Consider the following 14634-nt stretch of genomic DNA (forward strand, 5'->3'; position numbering starts at 1 on the left):
TTTTCTCTGTCTCTGGCTCTGGAATATTTAAGAAGGTTTAGAGGAAGGGAGATACACATATTGAGCAGAATCCAAATGCAATATCCATGTACTCCTATTTCAGTTGTGATTTCTACAAAATTATGATATATTATAGCTGCAGCCTCTGGGTCCCCTCTGTGACATGAGATAAAAGACAGTCACTACATTTTTGCAAAGGACAAAGACACTCTGGCTTTATTTCTAAAGATCTTGTGATCCAGAACTTGGTTCTGTTCTTGGAAAACAAATACAGACTCAGCCAAAAGTAGCACGAGCTGTGTTATCAGCTGATATCTCCATTCTGTATTTTTAGTGGGCAAATAAAATCTATCAGGACAGTGTAATTTAGAAGGGTGGAGAGAGCCGCATAATTTCCAGGGCTGGGAAAAGAGTTCTCTGGAGCATTTTTGGTGGAACTGATCTGTTTTGGCAGTAACCTTCAGCTTCCTTTTTTTTTTTTTTTTTTCCTATGTGTGGGTTTGTTTTTTTTTTTTAATGGAAAAATACAGCACAAGACCCTGAAAGTTGAGAAGCGACTATGGAGAATACTGCCTGTTGCTTTCTCACTAGAATTTGTTTTCTGCTGCCTTCTTGCTGGAGACCTGTTTACTAATAAAGTGCCTTCCTATCAGAAACTTAATTGAATTGAACTTATTCAAATCTTGGGGGGGAAGTGCCTTTTGATCATTTCATTCCTTCAAAATCTGTCATACCTTTTGACCTAATTGATTAAAGCCCGAAAGCCCTTCATTTAATCGTATGGGTTGGGAACCCAGATCATTTTCTCAGCCAAGTCACCCTCCTCAATCCTCCCCTGGAGCCCACTCTGCTCTTTTAGTTTCTCAGGGGAGATAGAAATCAACTTTGAGTAAACCAACACTTTTTTGAAGATGGTGCAAATGAGACAGAATTAGAATATCATGCTAGATTAAATGGGAGCTGGAATAGGGAGGGTTTGCACCTTCAATTCCAGATCCAGGAAGTTAGCCACATAGAATCCCGTGTTTAGAGCTCAGAAACCAGCTACCAAAGATATGTGCTCTCTGTTTGGAGCAGAGGGAAAGGACGGAGCTGAGTTTGGTAGCATCGCATCAATTCTTTCTCTGTGAAACACAAGTGGAGTCCCTGGTGGAAGGTGGTGACCACCTCCAGTTCCATTTGATTTGGCAGGTCAGTTGGTCCTTTGAGAGGATGCCCTTCCTCTTCCTCTCCTCCCCAGACAATGAGACCGAGGGAGATGCTTCTTGCCTCTTCCATGTTGGAGGGAAGAGCTGAAATTAGATGCACCTGGCAGGATTTATATAAGGTCTGAGTATTTGGAGAATTGCAGAAGCTCAACCTGAATATATGTATCTCTCTGTGGGTGTACATTTGAAATTTAACAAAAAGTACAGTAAGAAATAAATACCTGTGTTCCTTTGTCTGCTGTAACAAATGATCATACACTGGTGACTTAAAACAACAGAAGTATATTCTCACCCTTCTGAGGCTTGAAGTCCAAAAACAAGGTGTCAGCAGGGCTGTCCTCTCTCTGAAAGCTCAAGGGGAGAACTTGTTCCTCACCTCTTCCAGCTTCTTGTGACTGTCGGCATTCCTTGGCTGGTAACTGCATCACTCTTATCTCCGCCTTCATCTTCTCATCACCTTTCCCCCTGTGTGTCTCTGTGAAGGATACTTGTCATGGATTTAGGGCCATAATGATATCCTCTTCTCAATATTCTTAATTACATCTGCAAAGGCTTTTTTTCCCCAAATAAGGTCATATTCACAGATTCTGAGGCATGTGGGCATAACTTTTGGGGGGGGTCACCATCTTACCCACTATAGTCCCTCAAACTTGACCGTTTGCTCAGAAGAAAATGTTTGGAAATAGGTGTGATATTATAAACTGGTTGATTAATTTGCATAAATATAGTTCTTTTTCTTTTATATGCCTTAATTTATTCCCCAAAGGCTTTAAGGTAGAAGCATAAGATCATGCATTGTTTATGAAGAGAAATGGTTTTTATTCCAGACTTGTATTGTTCTTGCAGGTACACACGATGGTCAGTGGCAACGGCAAGCCTTTCTCAGGCACCTCCAAGCCCAAGGAGCACTCATTTCACAAAAGGAGGGAAAGGATATTTCTGCTACCGTCTTGCCCACATTCTACCAAGGACCTTGTCATCCCCAGTTTGCCAAGTCTCCTGGTAAGCTTCTCCCACAGGCTGTTTCAAAGGCAGTGATTCTCTACTTTCATGCAACTGTAGACCCTCATGCAGTCACATTTGTTGACTCTCACTCCTTAAAGGAGGTTAAGGAGAGAAATGTCCTCAGCATCCCAGAATATTGCCTGGCCAGTTGGCCAAAGATGAAGAGACAGAGGACCTCAACTGACCAGCATACATTTCTTTGGTTTGCACCATGCCATGCAGACACAGGCTCAAGGGAGGCGTGGTGACCAGGCTATAAAATGATACCCATTCTCCCTTGTTCCGTGTGCATCTTGCCCCTGTTCCCTGAAGCCATTACTGCCCATCTTCTCCAAAAAAGTGTAGCCCTCTTAGAAACCTGACTCACAGTCCCTCCTAGGGATCATCATATTTTAAACTCTAGAGCCCCACAGATGTGCCCCAGTGGGCTGTTCCCTAGTCTTGGATTTTCTGATAAGTTGGGCATGAAGCTCTTGCTTAGACTGGCACTTCAGCTGTGGACTAGAGTCCTGGTTTTATCAGAGGAGCCAGCACTGGGGATTAAGGAGCATTTGTGCCATTTAAGACTCTGCATTTTGATTCTTCTCCCATGACTGTTCCTTGAGTATTGCCCATTCAGAATCCTGGAGGGAGGTGGGGTATTTGCAGTCAGGATGCAGACATTCTTGGGTTTCCACTCACAGTGCCTTCAAAGCATCATCAAGCCATCTCGTAGGGGACACTCACTTCTTTGACTGGATCAATGACATATTATACTGATTATAATTGACATCTGGCATCATAAAAAAGGAATATTTCTTCAGAATCTACAGACTACAACGAAACCCCATACAGCATCTTAGCGAGGGCCTCTGCCCTCTACCTGAGAGATTGTGAGGGAAAGAAGCCCAACAATCAACCTGAATCATGACTAATCAGATCAGCAGTTCCTCCTGAGCAGGAGAAAAAGCAGAAGCAGATACGATATGAGCAGAGCAATTCATTTCCCTCCCCACTTCTTTTAGTCACCTTGTTTGTGTTGAACTTGACCGTATGATGGGCCCTATTTCATTGTTATCACTCTGCTAGATCAAGGTTGGATCAAATCCGTAGTCCCTCTGAGGTGAGCTGCCATGGGGCCTTAGCCTGTTTGATATCCCAATCTGACATTTCTTCTCTAAAATGTCTTCTTCCTATAGCTTGTATTTATACTTAGTGAAGGATTTCCTAGACTCTGATCCAAGAAGCATGAGTCCTGAGAGCTGTTTTGACAAGAAGAATAAAAGGTGGTCTGGCGTCTAATGTTTGGAAAACTCAGCATGCTGTAATTCCCCACTTGGAGATTCATAACAAGCATTAAAAGTCTCCTTGACCTTGGTTAATGTGGAGTTTCCCAAACTTATTTGACTCCAGAACTCCACTTTCAGGTGACACCTATTAATAGAGAGAGGCACATTCTGGAAAACACTGGCCTGGTAGGAGATATATTGGATTTTGAAACAAAAGACCTTTGTCCGAGTCTCCTCTGTGATTTTCTGTTGGCATCAGATAAGTTACTAATGACCTCAATTTGCCTTGTATATAAAATGAGAGTATACAACACTGGCTTACCTGCCTACCTGGGGGGTAAGAAACCAATGTGTCTGCGAAAGCACCTTTATAATGATAATGACCGTTCAAAAATAGTTCTGTGTATGTAGGTCTCGAACAGCACACTGAATCTGCCCTCATTCCTGATTTTGTAAATAAAGCTCTATTGGCACACAGCCATGTTCCTTTGCTGTGTCTATGGCTACTGCACCAACAGTGGCTGAACTGAGTTCCTGAGACAGAGACCATATGGCTTACAAAGCCCCAGCCTGGAGTCTTGTCTCAGAGTGCCCAGGCGGCTCTGACCCCCTCACCAGGTAGTTCAGATGCTATGGTCTCCAGGACTAAAAGGAAGATGGTGAAATAAATGCACACAGACTTTCTCTAGATAATAACTTGGGTGATGAACATGCCTGCACACTTACAGTAGATTCTAGAAGGTTGCCCAGTCCACCCCAAGTAGGAGGAGCCAAAGAGCTGCTACTCCAGGCCTATGGAAGGGGCAGAGGGACATGTGTCACAAATGCATTATTGTCAATTGCAGCCAAGGACATGATATCTCTATGAGTTTCTGAAATCCTTAGGAAACAGAGACAGGTATCCACTTGCAAGCACCCTTCTCAAAGGATTAGCAGAGCATTGGAGTATCGTGGTGACCCTTCTTAACATTTCATCTTCAGGTTCCCCCTGGCGTGGGAGCTGGTGTTCAGGACCCCCCGGTACCCACCTCTCAAACTGCTGGAAACACTCAGATCAGCATTGTGAAAATCCATCTCAAGGATTTTTCTGGAACTTGGCACCCTGCACTCAGCTGCTTGATGTTCACAAAACATTCCTGAAAAGAAGAATGCTCTCCACTTAGTTGGCGGGTGAGTAACACGATAAGAGCCTTACGGCCGGGAACTGGATGCTGGTCGTATCACTCAGACCCCTGTTCCTGGTCTCCGCAGTCAGGAGCTGCTAACAGCATCTGGCGTCCGTAACCCTTGGTGGAGGAATGCTAGCTGGGCTATTTGTAGCACCTATCTCTGAGAGCACACTTAAGACACCTCATACATCTCCAGCCTTCCTCCCCTGCTCGCGTGGGTGCGCCAGCAGTGATTGCGTTCGTGACAGGGAGGGATGACATGCGCCGAAGAGTCACCGTGACCTTTCAGGGCTCCGTTTGTCTTCTGAGAATTGCTCTTGAGAGTGTGTACTTACTCCTAGTTCCTGGGGATCTTAAAAAACTCAAAGAAACAGGGTGAAAATCACAACTTGAGAGCTGATTATCATCCTGCCCGCTCCCCTGCAGACTCGCCAACCGCCCTGAGCAGTTTAGAGGCAAACGGACTTTCCTTCTGCTTGGGGTTCACCGCCCTCTACAGTCTGGGGTCGGTTTGTTCCCCATGACTCTCTGGTCTCCCGCGGTGGACAGGTGGGAGCATCCCTCTCCCTTCTCCTTGCCTCACTAAGGCTCTTCTCTTTACCTCTTAAGCCCCATCTTTCCTGACATCTCTCAGCCCTTTTATCTGAACTCCTTCAGAACCTAAGCTCTAGATTGCAGTTTAACATGTAAATAGATCCTGTGACTTAGAGTCCACTTGAAATACATTTGTATTTTTACTCTCTTCTTTAAGAAACATCTGCTTCTTAAAAGCAAAAAACCATCTACTTCATCTGGGCCTCCCCATCAGTCTAAAAAGGTGGTTACCATATAGTAGTTTGTCAGTAAATGCTGTTGCTAAAGGAGAATTTTGAAGAGAGGTTTCAGGGTGTCTCTGATGACTACATTTAGAAAAAAAAAATGCCAGGTTTCAGAGAGCTGCAGTGGCAGCTTCAGTGTGAGCTGTGTTCATTCTAGGACTTGGATGCATCTGGCAGGCCAGGGGTAGGCCACTGAGACCTATTTGCATTTGATCCAAGGAGTTTCCTAGGAGGGGACTCACCTCAAGGAAGTTAAGGTCTGTGATATTTGGACAAGGCCTTAAGCTAATGAGGGACAGAAGGGATTTATCAGTTTCCTGGCAGTGCCATAACAAAATACCACAAACTGAGTGATGTAAGACACAGAAATGTATTATCTCACCATTCTGAAGGCTAGACGTCCAAGATCACGATGTTGGCAGAGAGGATTTGGACCTTCCTTGTTGCTTACAGCTTCTGGTGGCCCAAGCATTCCTTGGCCTGTGGCCGCATCACTCCAGTTTCTGCCTGGCTTCATGTGGTCATCTTCCTCTATGTGTCTGTCTTCACGTGGGGTCCTCTCTCTTACAAGGATACCAGACATACAGATGAACCACCCCCCGCCATGACCTCATCTTAACTTGATTGCATCTGCAAAGACCCTATTTCCAAATGAATCCACCTCCACAGGTACGGGGGGCTAGGACTTCACATCATTCTGGGGGGCATAATTCAGCTTATAATAAGGGACATCTTTAATAGAGTTATCTGTTACTCTTTAATATCTTTCCTTTCCTTAAAGCCTGGGAGGAAATAAGTCAGTAAAAGTAAATCTTTATAAAACATCAAGTTTATATGCTTTTGTTGTATACAGTCAGCCTTCTGTGTCTCTGGGTTCCACATCTGCAGCTTCAGCCAGCATAGATCAAAAATATTTGTTTAGAAATATTCCAGAAGCCAGAAATTCCCTGGTGGCCCAGTGATCAGGACTCTGCACTTCCACTTCAAGGGATCCATGTTCAATCTTTGGTCAGGGAACTAACATCCCAAAAGGCACATGGCACAGCCAAAAAAATTAAAAATTTCCAGAAAGGTCCATAAAGCAAAACTTGAAGTTGCCACATGCCAGCAACTATTTACATAGCAGTTACATTTTACGAAGTCTTATTAAGTAATCTAGAGATGATTTAAAGTAGACAGGAGGATGTACGTAGGTTATGTGCAAATACTATAGCATTTCACGTAAGGAGCTTGAACAGCTGTGGGTATGGAGGCCTCAGGGTTCCTGGAACTGATCCCTTTGGACACTAGAATGGGCACACTGGTGAGGTTACAGACATCTCCCCTCATCTGGAACCTGGTGGAAGCTGAATGAGCATCCGGGTCTGAGCAGAGGCAACCCTGCCTACAACAGGAGCAGAAAAGCATAGGAGCAGAGGTTTCAGAAGAGGCCAAGAGACCAATACGTGTGTCTAAGCACGTATTGGAAGGAGTCAGACCTCACCAGAGACTACGGGCACCGCTCTTCCTTCCTTTCCCGCCTGCATCTCAGCTCCCCTCCCACCGCCACACTTCCTCTATGGGCGATCTTTTCTCTCCAGCTCCCTTAGTCTCAGGCTGTCTGGTCTTCACTTCTGCCCTTTCTTCCTATTCCGAGACCCTATCAAGCCATTTTGTTCAGAGGGAAAACAGAAACGATTTTCTCTTGTAGAGAGTGTCATCTGTATCATTAGAGCTCTTCTGGCTCTGTTTCCATTGTGTGGCTTTCAAGGAACATGTCTTTGCCTTGACAAATGAACGACCCCTGCTTGTGCCTGAAAGCCCATCTCATTGCCCAGGGCTGTGGCCCCTGCTCCTCTCCAGATCTGGAACATCCTCTGACCTGCGCCACCCAGGCAGTGGAGGGGGTCGACAAGCCCCTTGGAGCTTTAGGTGGAGAGATCAATTTCTAGAAAATGTGAAGCACCCCCCTTCCAACCCACTTCCCTCTGGCTTCCCTGTCCCACTTATCGGCAGAGGGTGGAGATGACCAGACGTTTCCAGGTGTCGCGAACGCCCTCTGGTTGTAGCAGCTCTGAAAAAGTGAAGTGAAAGTGTTAGTCGCTCAGTCGTGTCTGACTCTCTGTGATCACATGGACTGTGTAGCCCACCAGGTTCCTCTGTCCATGGAATTCTCCAGGCAAGAATACTGAAGTGGGTTGCCATTCCTTTCTCCAGGGGATCTTCTCGAGCCAGGGATGGAAACTGGGTCTCCCACATTACAGGATTCTTTATTGAATCAACTGTTTTCTTGCCCTGGACGTGATCCCGTGGGAGCAGCAGAAGCCAGGCGGCAGCGGCAGCAACCACAGCCCTGGCACATCCTGCGGAGCCAGGCCTCTGGGGATCTTGTGACCGGCAAGGCAAGCTGCCGCAGTGGGTCACAGCCTCTCCTGAGGGGCGGAGGGGGCAGGGAAGGAATGAGCGCCCCCTTGCCCTCCCCACCACAGCTCCAAGCTGTGCCCTTGTTCACCTCGCTGGTACCCAGGCCCTTTCAGGCTGGTACTGATGGAGTAGGAGGATACTCTGGTCACAAGCATGCCAGCCAGACCCCACCTGATGCATTTGCCGGGGGTATAATCAGGGCATTAGCGGGAACTCGACAAACCAAAAGAGTAAAGCAAAGTCCTGAGATTTGGGCCAATATTTAGGAGTTGAAAAATCTTTGTTAACATGAGCATGTCTGCAGATGATATGTTCTTGCATATGTTTGTGCTTACATATTTACTTACAGAGGCTTAATCATTAAATCATGTTATCCCCTAAAGATGTTCTCAGCGGCAACAAATCTCTTGGCATGAGATCTCATAGCAATAAAAGCCCCTCGTGACAGGCAGGATGTTGCTGGAGTGCAGAAAACAAATTTGAAAAACTAGGTTAAAACAGTAGGAGGCATGATAGTCTAGCAGAAATAAAAAGGACAATCTAAGATTGTCACATCTAGATCTTTTTCTGAATCATTACTGGACTATTTTTAGCTCTGATTGTGTGTGTGTGTGTGTGTGTGTGTGTGTGTAAAAATGATGAGAGCATTGCCTTTTCTCCCTGTTCCTGCCCAGAGCTTCTCCATCTTTCTCGAGTCTGGAATCAATATAATTTTTTTTGAAAGGAAACAATAAGATGTCATTAATTGATAGATTGAGAAATTGATTCAACAAATTGGGTTCAGAATAAATGATAGTAATGAGGGGGAAGGAAAGAGGAAACTTTTGGGAGCACACAGCACCCTATTTTCATATTTTTTTTAAAGAGTTTCTTGTTACATGAAGTTGGCTATGATGTTTTAGACTGATATCAGTTAGTCAAAGATTAATAATAATATTACCATGTGACAGCCTGATGAAGGCCCTTTTTCATTAATTACTCGATCACACCATCTCCCTGGGGAAGGTGGAACACTCCCTGTTTCATAGATGAGAAAACAGAGGCTCTAAACCAAATGAGTTGCTTACACAACTTGTAGCCGTTGGAGTGGCCAAAATACCATGAAATGCACTGGTGGAAATACCATAGACCTTCGATGTGGATGTCCTGTGGGCCGCTCATTATCTGCTAGCATTTACCCTCCCTTTCCCCAAGAAGCTTCCTCTCACGCTGGGTCTTGTGTGCCTTCTTGCTTCCAAGGCGTTAGCTACTTCCCCCAGCCCAGGATAGACTGAGAGCAAATACAAACTTGTCCTCTGGCTAGATCTGGAGACCCGGAGATTAGGTCACCATGGCTGCTGGACCAGTCAGTTACTCAGTGACTCAAAGGCTTGCATGGTTCCTGGCTTTCCCTCCCCATACAGAGGCAGGCCAAGGAGGGATGACAGTGGTGCTGCCTCAACTGGCAGACCCCGGGCAGTGTGTGGACCCTGGCTTCATTTAGCCCTAGGGCTTTACATGTTCCAAAAGGCAGCCTGTGAGACATACAGATGTTCATTTTTTGACATTTTTATTTTATATTGGAATATAGTTGATTTACAGTGTTATGTTAGTGTCAGGTGTATAGCAAAGTGGTTCAGCTACAGATATAATGTATCTATTCTTTTTCAGATTCTTTTCCCATATAGGTTACTATAGAGTGTTGAGTTCCCTCTGCTATACACTAGGTCCTTGTTGATTAGGGATGTTGCTTTTTAATCTCTGTTCTCAAGGACAGAGATTGGAGAATAGAGGCCTGGTTCGTGTGTGCTCTGGTCGGGAGCACCTGCCCCTGGGGTGGTCTGTTCCGTGTGCAGCCCTCTCTACTTTGCATTCCAGACGTGGCTCCTTGAAAGCTTTACTTCTTGGCTGTCTCCAGCAGCAGCAGCACAGGTTTTGTGAGTTAGCACAGGAGATGTTCGGAAACACTTTTCATTGTCAGGACAAGTGGTGTTGAAGATACAGGCACAGGCTGGGACAGCCTCCAGGCCCCTCTGCCCTCGACAGAGGGGGCTGACCGCTGCAGTCAGCCTGGTCACAGGGCCTCCTCAGAATGGCATTCTGTGTGGCCCTGATGCAGTCACCTGACCTCCACTGGAAAGTAAACAGAAGTTTTCTGTTAGGGTTGAGGAATACACACCTCAAATGAGACTATTTCAGAAAGTGCTTGTTGGGATGCGTAAAGAGACCTGGGATTTTACTCAAGCCCTTCAAGAACATGCACTGTGACTGCACGGGTACCTGTTTGCTGGTCAACATTTGCCAAGTCAATCTAGGACTCACTTTCATTGTAACATGTCACTGCCGGTGAGTGTGTATGTGTGTGTGTGTATGCGCACATGTGTGCTCACATGCACACCTGTTATCCCATTGGTTGGCTGGAATTGCACACATTGACTGGTGTGGGCTAGAAAGAGGTCATTGTGCAGATCGCTGCTCAACCCTGTGTCACAAAATAGCTTAAAATTCACCATGAAAATGAGCAAAAAAAGCTGGTAACACTGGTCATTAAACATTCCCTGCACACCACTGCCTGTAGCCTCTGGAGGCTAATTGAGAATGGCCAAATTGATTTAAGAGAGTTTGCAATGTCACTAAAATAAATCAATCTGCTTACCTCTATTTTTAATCCATAAAGATGCTCAAAGTAAGGTTTTAATTTGTCTTATAAGAACCTTAGAGTTAAAATATATATATATATATTTATATATATGTGTGTGTGTGTGTGTGTGTGTGTGTGTATATATGGCTTCTCAGGTGGCTCAGTGGTAAAGAATCCGCCTGCCAAGCAGGAGATACAGGTTCAGTCCCTGGGTTGGAAAGATCCCCTGGAGAAGGAAATGGCAACCCACTCCAGTATTCTTGCCTGGGAAATCCCGTGGATAGAGGAGCCTGGTGGGCTACAGTTCATGGGGTTACAAAAGAGTCAGACATGACTTCGCAACTAAACACCACCACAATAATACACACACATGTACACACAAACACATATATATACCAGGTTTAAAAATGCTAAAAGCATCATACTTTATGAAATAGTAAGACAATACAGAGGAGCCTGGCCAGCTATAGTCCATAGAGTCGCAAAGAGTTGGACACGACTGAAGTGACTTAGCATTCATACACACACACAGACAATATAAAAAACTGGAAAAAAAATGAAAAATATCATCCTTAGTTCTACCACCCAAAGATAATTTTAAAAAACAGAAATTTACAAAGTTGAGTCACTTGACCAAGCTTTACCTTTAAGAAAGCAAGCCAAAAAAAGGGAAGCATTCTTCTTGATTTTGTTGATCGAGAAGGAAGGCCCACTGGAAAGGTGACTGTTCAGTTTTTCACAATCACTTAAATGAGTCACAATTCTAAACAGAAAATCTGCTTGTCCACCAACTTAAAACAAGTTTGAAGTTGGCCCTCCCTTTGTCTTGGATTCCAGCGTCCAAACAGTTACAAGGCTGTCTGACTTCAGCGTGTTAACAGTTTTAAGGGTTATGAAATAGCAAGATAAACCGTCCTCCAGATTCTCACACTCTGCCCCATCTGAGCTCCCTGAGAAACTGTTCTCGCCAAGGAGTTCGGTCTTCAGAATCACTGGAAAGGCCCCTTCCGGCTGCACAACGAGAAGGTCAGCAGTCACTGGTGAATTCATAGGCCCACACAGTGCAGCCGTCAGGGCCCGGGTTCAGAAGCCCAGAGCAGAGCGCATTAGCTGAGATGTGTTTGCTTTGGAACCAAGGCTGTTGTAGAAATAAATCGAGTATCCAAATGTAATAAAGGACGCGGGGCCAAGACTCTCTCTTCTTTTTAAACAACGCTTGCAACTTGTTACCCTGCCTCTGATGCTGTCACCCTGCCATGGAGCTGAACTCACTGCAATCTGGCTCTGATTAAGTCACACAAGGAGATCCAACCCGCTAGCCTTCCAGGGCACCACCACCACCCCTGTCCTGAAAATGCACCCGTGTGAGCTCACCCCTGATGCCTTTTGTAAAGTCAGGCTTGTGACTCTTCCCAACCTATAAGATAAGTGTAATTCTTCTATTCTAGAGCTTGAAGTCCACAGCAATAGTTGTACAGAATGTTGATAGCTCGGAACTAAAGTCCCTGCCCTCATGATGGGGGACATCAGGGGAGAAACATCAATTCATAAAGCCCAGCAGAACTCAGAGCCCAGAGCAAGTGTCATGAAACCCATTGCTAAAAAAGCTTCCACTCACCAAGAGTGAACCTAATGTAAACTAGGGACTCTGGACAATAATGATACGCTGATGTAGATTCATCAGTTGCAGCAAATGTACCCCTCTGATGTAGAATGTTGGTAGAGGGGGAGGCTTTGTGTATGTGGGAGAGGGAATAGATGGGAACTCTGTACTCTCTATTCAATTTTGTTGTGAACTGCTCTTAAAAATAAAGGCTATCTTTTAGAAAAGCTTCCATATTCAAAGGGTGGGAAGAGTCAACTGCCAGCGTGGTGACATTTCTGGCGACACTCTTGAGTATGTGTTGAGGGATGCACTGGACCCTAAGTCATTAGAGATGAGTTTTGAAAGAGAGAGAAGAGGGAAGGAAGGAAGGTCATCTGTAAGCCTGTGTTTCCAATAAACACATTCACCATTGATTTGCAAAAGTTTTCAGTTAGAAGTGATGAGAGAAGGAGAGATGATGCATGTTCAGTATGGTGCCTTTGAGAACATTGTTTCCGGAAGATTTGATTCGTTTCAGTGTGATGCAATAGAGGTAGAACAAGGGAGAAAGTCAAAGGTCCAGAGATCTGCAGTGTGACTTCCTCCTGCCAATCCACAAATCTCTAGTAAAATCTGTAAAGAAAAAAAAAATTCATAAAATGCCTGCCTTGGATTCATCAGAGAACAGGCTGAGTTTTGTGTTCTGGGTGTCACAGGGACAGCTCCTGAGGGTCTAGGAGAGTGAAATCAAGAGAAAAGCATGAAAGGGAATATGATTGTCATAGGAAAAATAGTTTTATTAGTGCTGATTTTCTTAACTATGGTAATGGTCAATTTGAGGAATATTGTTACAACCAGAAGGATCCCTCTGGTGGAGATATTATACCCAAACCTAAAAATTGCTGACATCAACACCAAAGCCAGATGGTGGTTTCTAAACTGATTTAATAATAGAATCCAGTGGTATCACACAGAAGGCCTACAACTACTAAACCAATTTAATCCAAAATGATGCTCAGAAGGTATGATAGTGAGAGACAGGATAGTGCCAGTCATATGGGAAACTACTCACGATCCATTAATGTTGGAAGGTTATTGTAGAAACAGAGACATCACCTGGGGTTTGACTGTTTATTGTTGAAAGATAAATTGAATTCCATATATATGTGTTAGTATACTGTATTGGTGTTTATCTGTCTGGCTTACTTCACTCTGTATGATGGGCTCCAGTTTCATCCATCTCATTAGAACTGATTCAAATGAATTCTTTTTAATGGCTGAGTAATATTCCATTGTGTATATGTCCCACAGCATCCTCATCCATTCGTCTGCTGATGGGCATCTAGGTTGCTTCCATGTCCTGGCTGTTATAAACAGTGCTGCGATGAACATTGGGGTGCACGTGTCTCTTTCAGATCTGGTTTCCTCAGTGTGTATGCCCAGGAGAGGGATTGCTGGGGGAATTTAAAAAGATGGTAACGATAACCCTATATGCAGGACAGAAAAAGGGACACAGATGTATAGAACAGACTTTTGGACTCTCTGGGAGAAGGCGAGGGTGGGATGATCTGAGAGAATAGCATTGAAATGTGTATATTATCAAGTGTGAAACAGATCGCCAGCCCAGGTTGGATGCATGAGACAAGTGCTCAGGACTGGTGACTGGGATGACCCAAAGGGAGGGAGTTGGGAGGGAGGATCAGGATGGGGAACACATGTAAATCCATGGCTAATTCATGTCAATGTATGGCAAAAAACCACTACAATATTGTAAAGTAATTAGCCTCCAACTAATAAAAATAAATGAAAAAATAAAATTAAAAAAAAAAGATAAATTGAACCACACTGGGAGGAAGTCATGACATCTGCTAAGTACTTTGAAGTTGGCCAGAAAACCACATATCTCTTCTTGGTAACTGATGTCTCCAAGGTGGCTCTGATAGGACTTACTGCTTTTCAGCTTCTTCATAATCAGACAAGAAAGAAGGTGGCAGGATTTTAGTACAATGCTCAAAGATACTTGTGGGAGAAACATGTCATATATGTTTATATTAACTTTCTCTTCTGAAACATCTTTGTGTTGGGTGACTGGGAGGGATGATAGGAGAATGCAGGTGTTTCAAGGTGTGAATAATTGATCCCACATACATTTAGGGCCTCTGAAGGGCAGGGCCATTGTGGGGGAAGGGGTGGGGTTTAGTAGGAGATCACAGCGCCACCATCCCATGAGCTTGGCACTGAGGGAGTGAAGCCAGCAGTGGGACCAATGGACTTTGAAGGGATTATGTGGACCTGGGGAAATAATAGCAATATGACTCCCCTAGACTAAGGACCAGGCCCTCTTCCATTTTCCCAGGCCCAAAGACATGTTTTACAGCCAAGCTAGTTATAGCTGCCCAAGCACCTCTATCAAAATCTACCTTCACCTGCCTCCTTGCACGTTGTTTCCAGCTAGAGCTGGAAACAGGTGACCTATTTCCAACCTTCCCCAGGGTTAAGCTCTCATTGTCCATGGCATGTGACTACTACCTGCCCCCACTGGACTCCTTAAGAAGTCT

General features: G+C 44.7%; 1 long non-coding RNA gene across 1 annotated transcript in view; it reads left to right on the top strand.

Moving 5' to 3' along the window:
* The first annotated feature begins 2053 nt into the window (after positions 1-2053).
* LOC110126236 (uncharacterized) overlaps positions 2054-14634 on the top strand; it is a 119855-nt gene continuing 107274 nt past the window's right edge. Inside the window, exons 1-2 of the long non-coding RNA XR_002310355.2 lie at positions 2054-2210; positions 4463-4651. This is a non-coding gene — a long non-coding RNA (uncharacterized lncRNA). The remainder of the gene's footprint in view (positions 2211-4462; positions 4652-14634) is intronic.

The sequence above is a fragment of the Odocoileus virginianus genome, chromosome 27 (assembly GCF_023699985.2).
Source record: "Odocoileus virginianus isolate 20LAN1187 ecotype Illinois chromosome 27, Ovbor_1.2, whole genome shotgun sequence".
Lineage (NCBI taxonomy): Eukaryota > Metazoa > Chordata > Mammalia > Artiodactyla > Cervidae > Odocoileus > Odocoileus virginianus.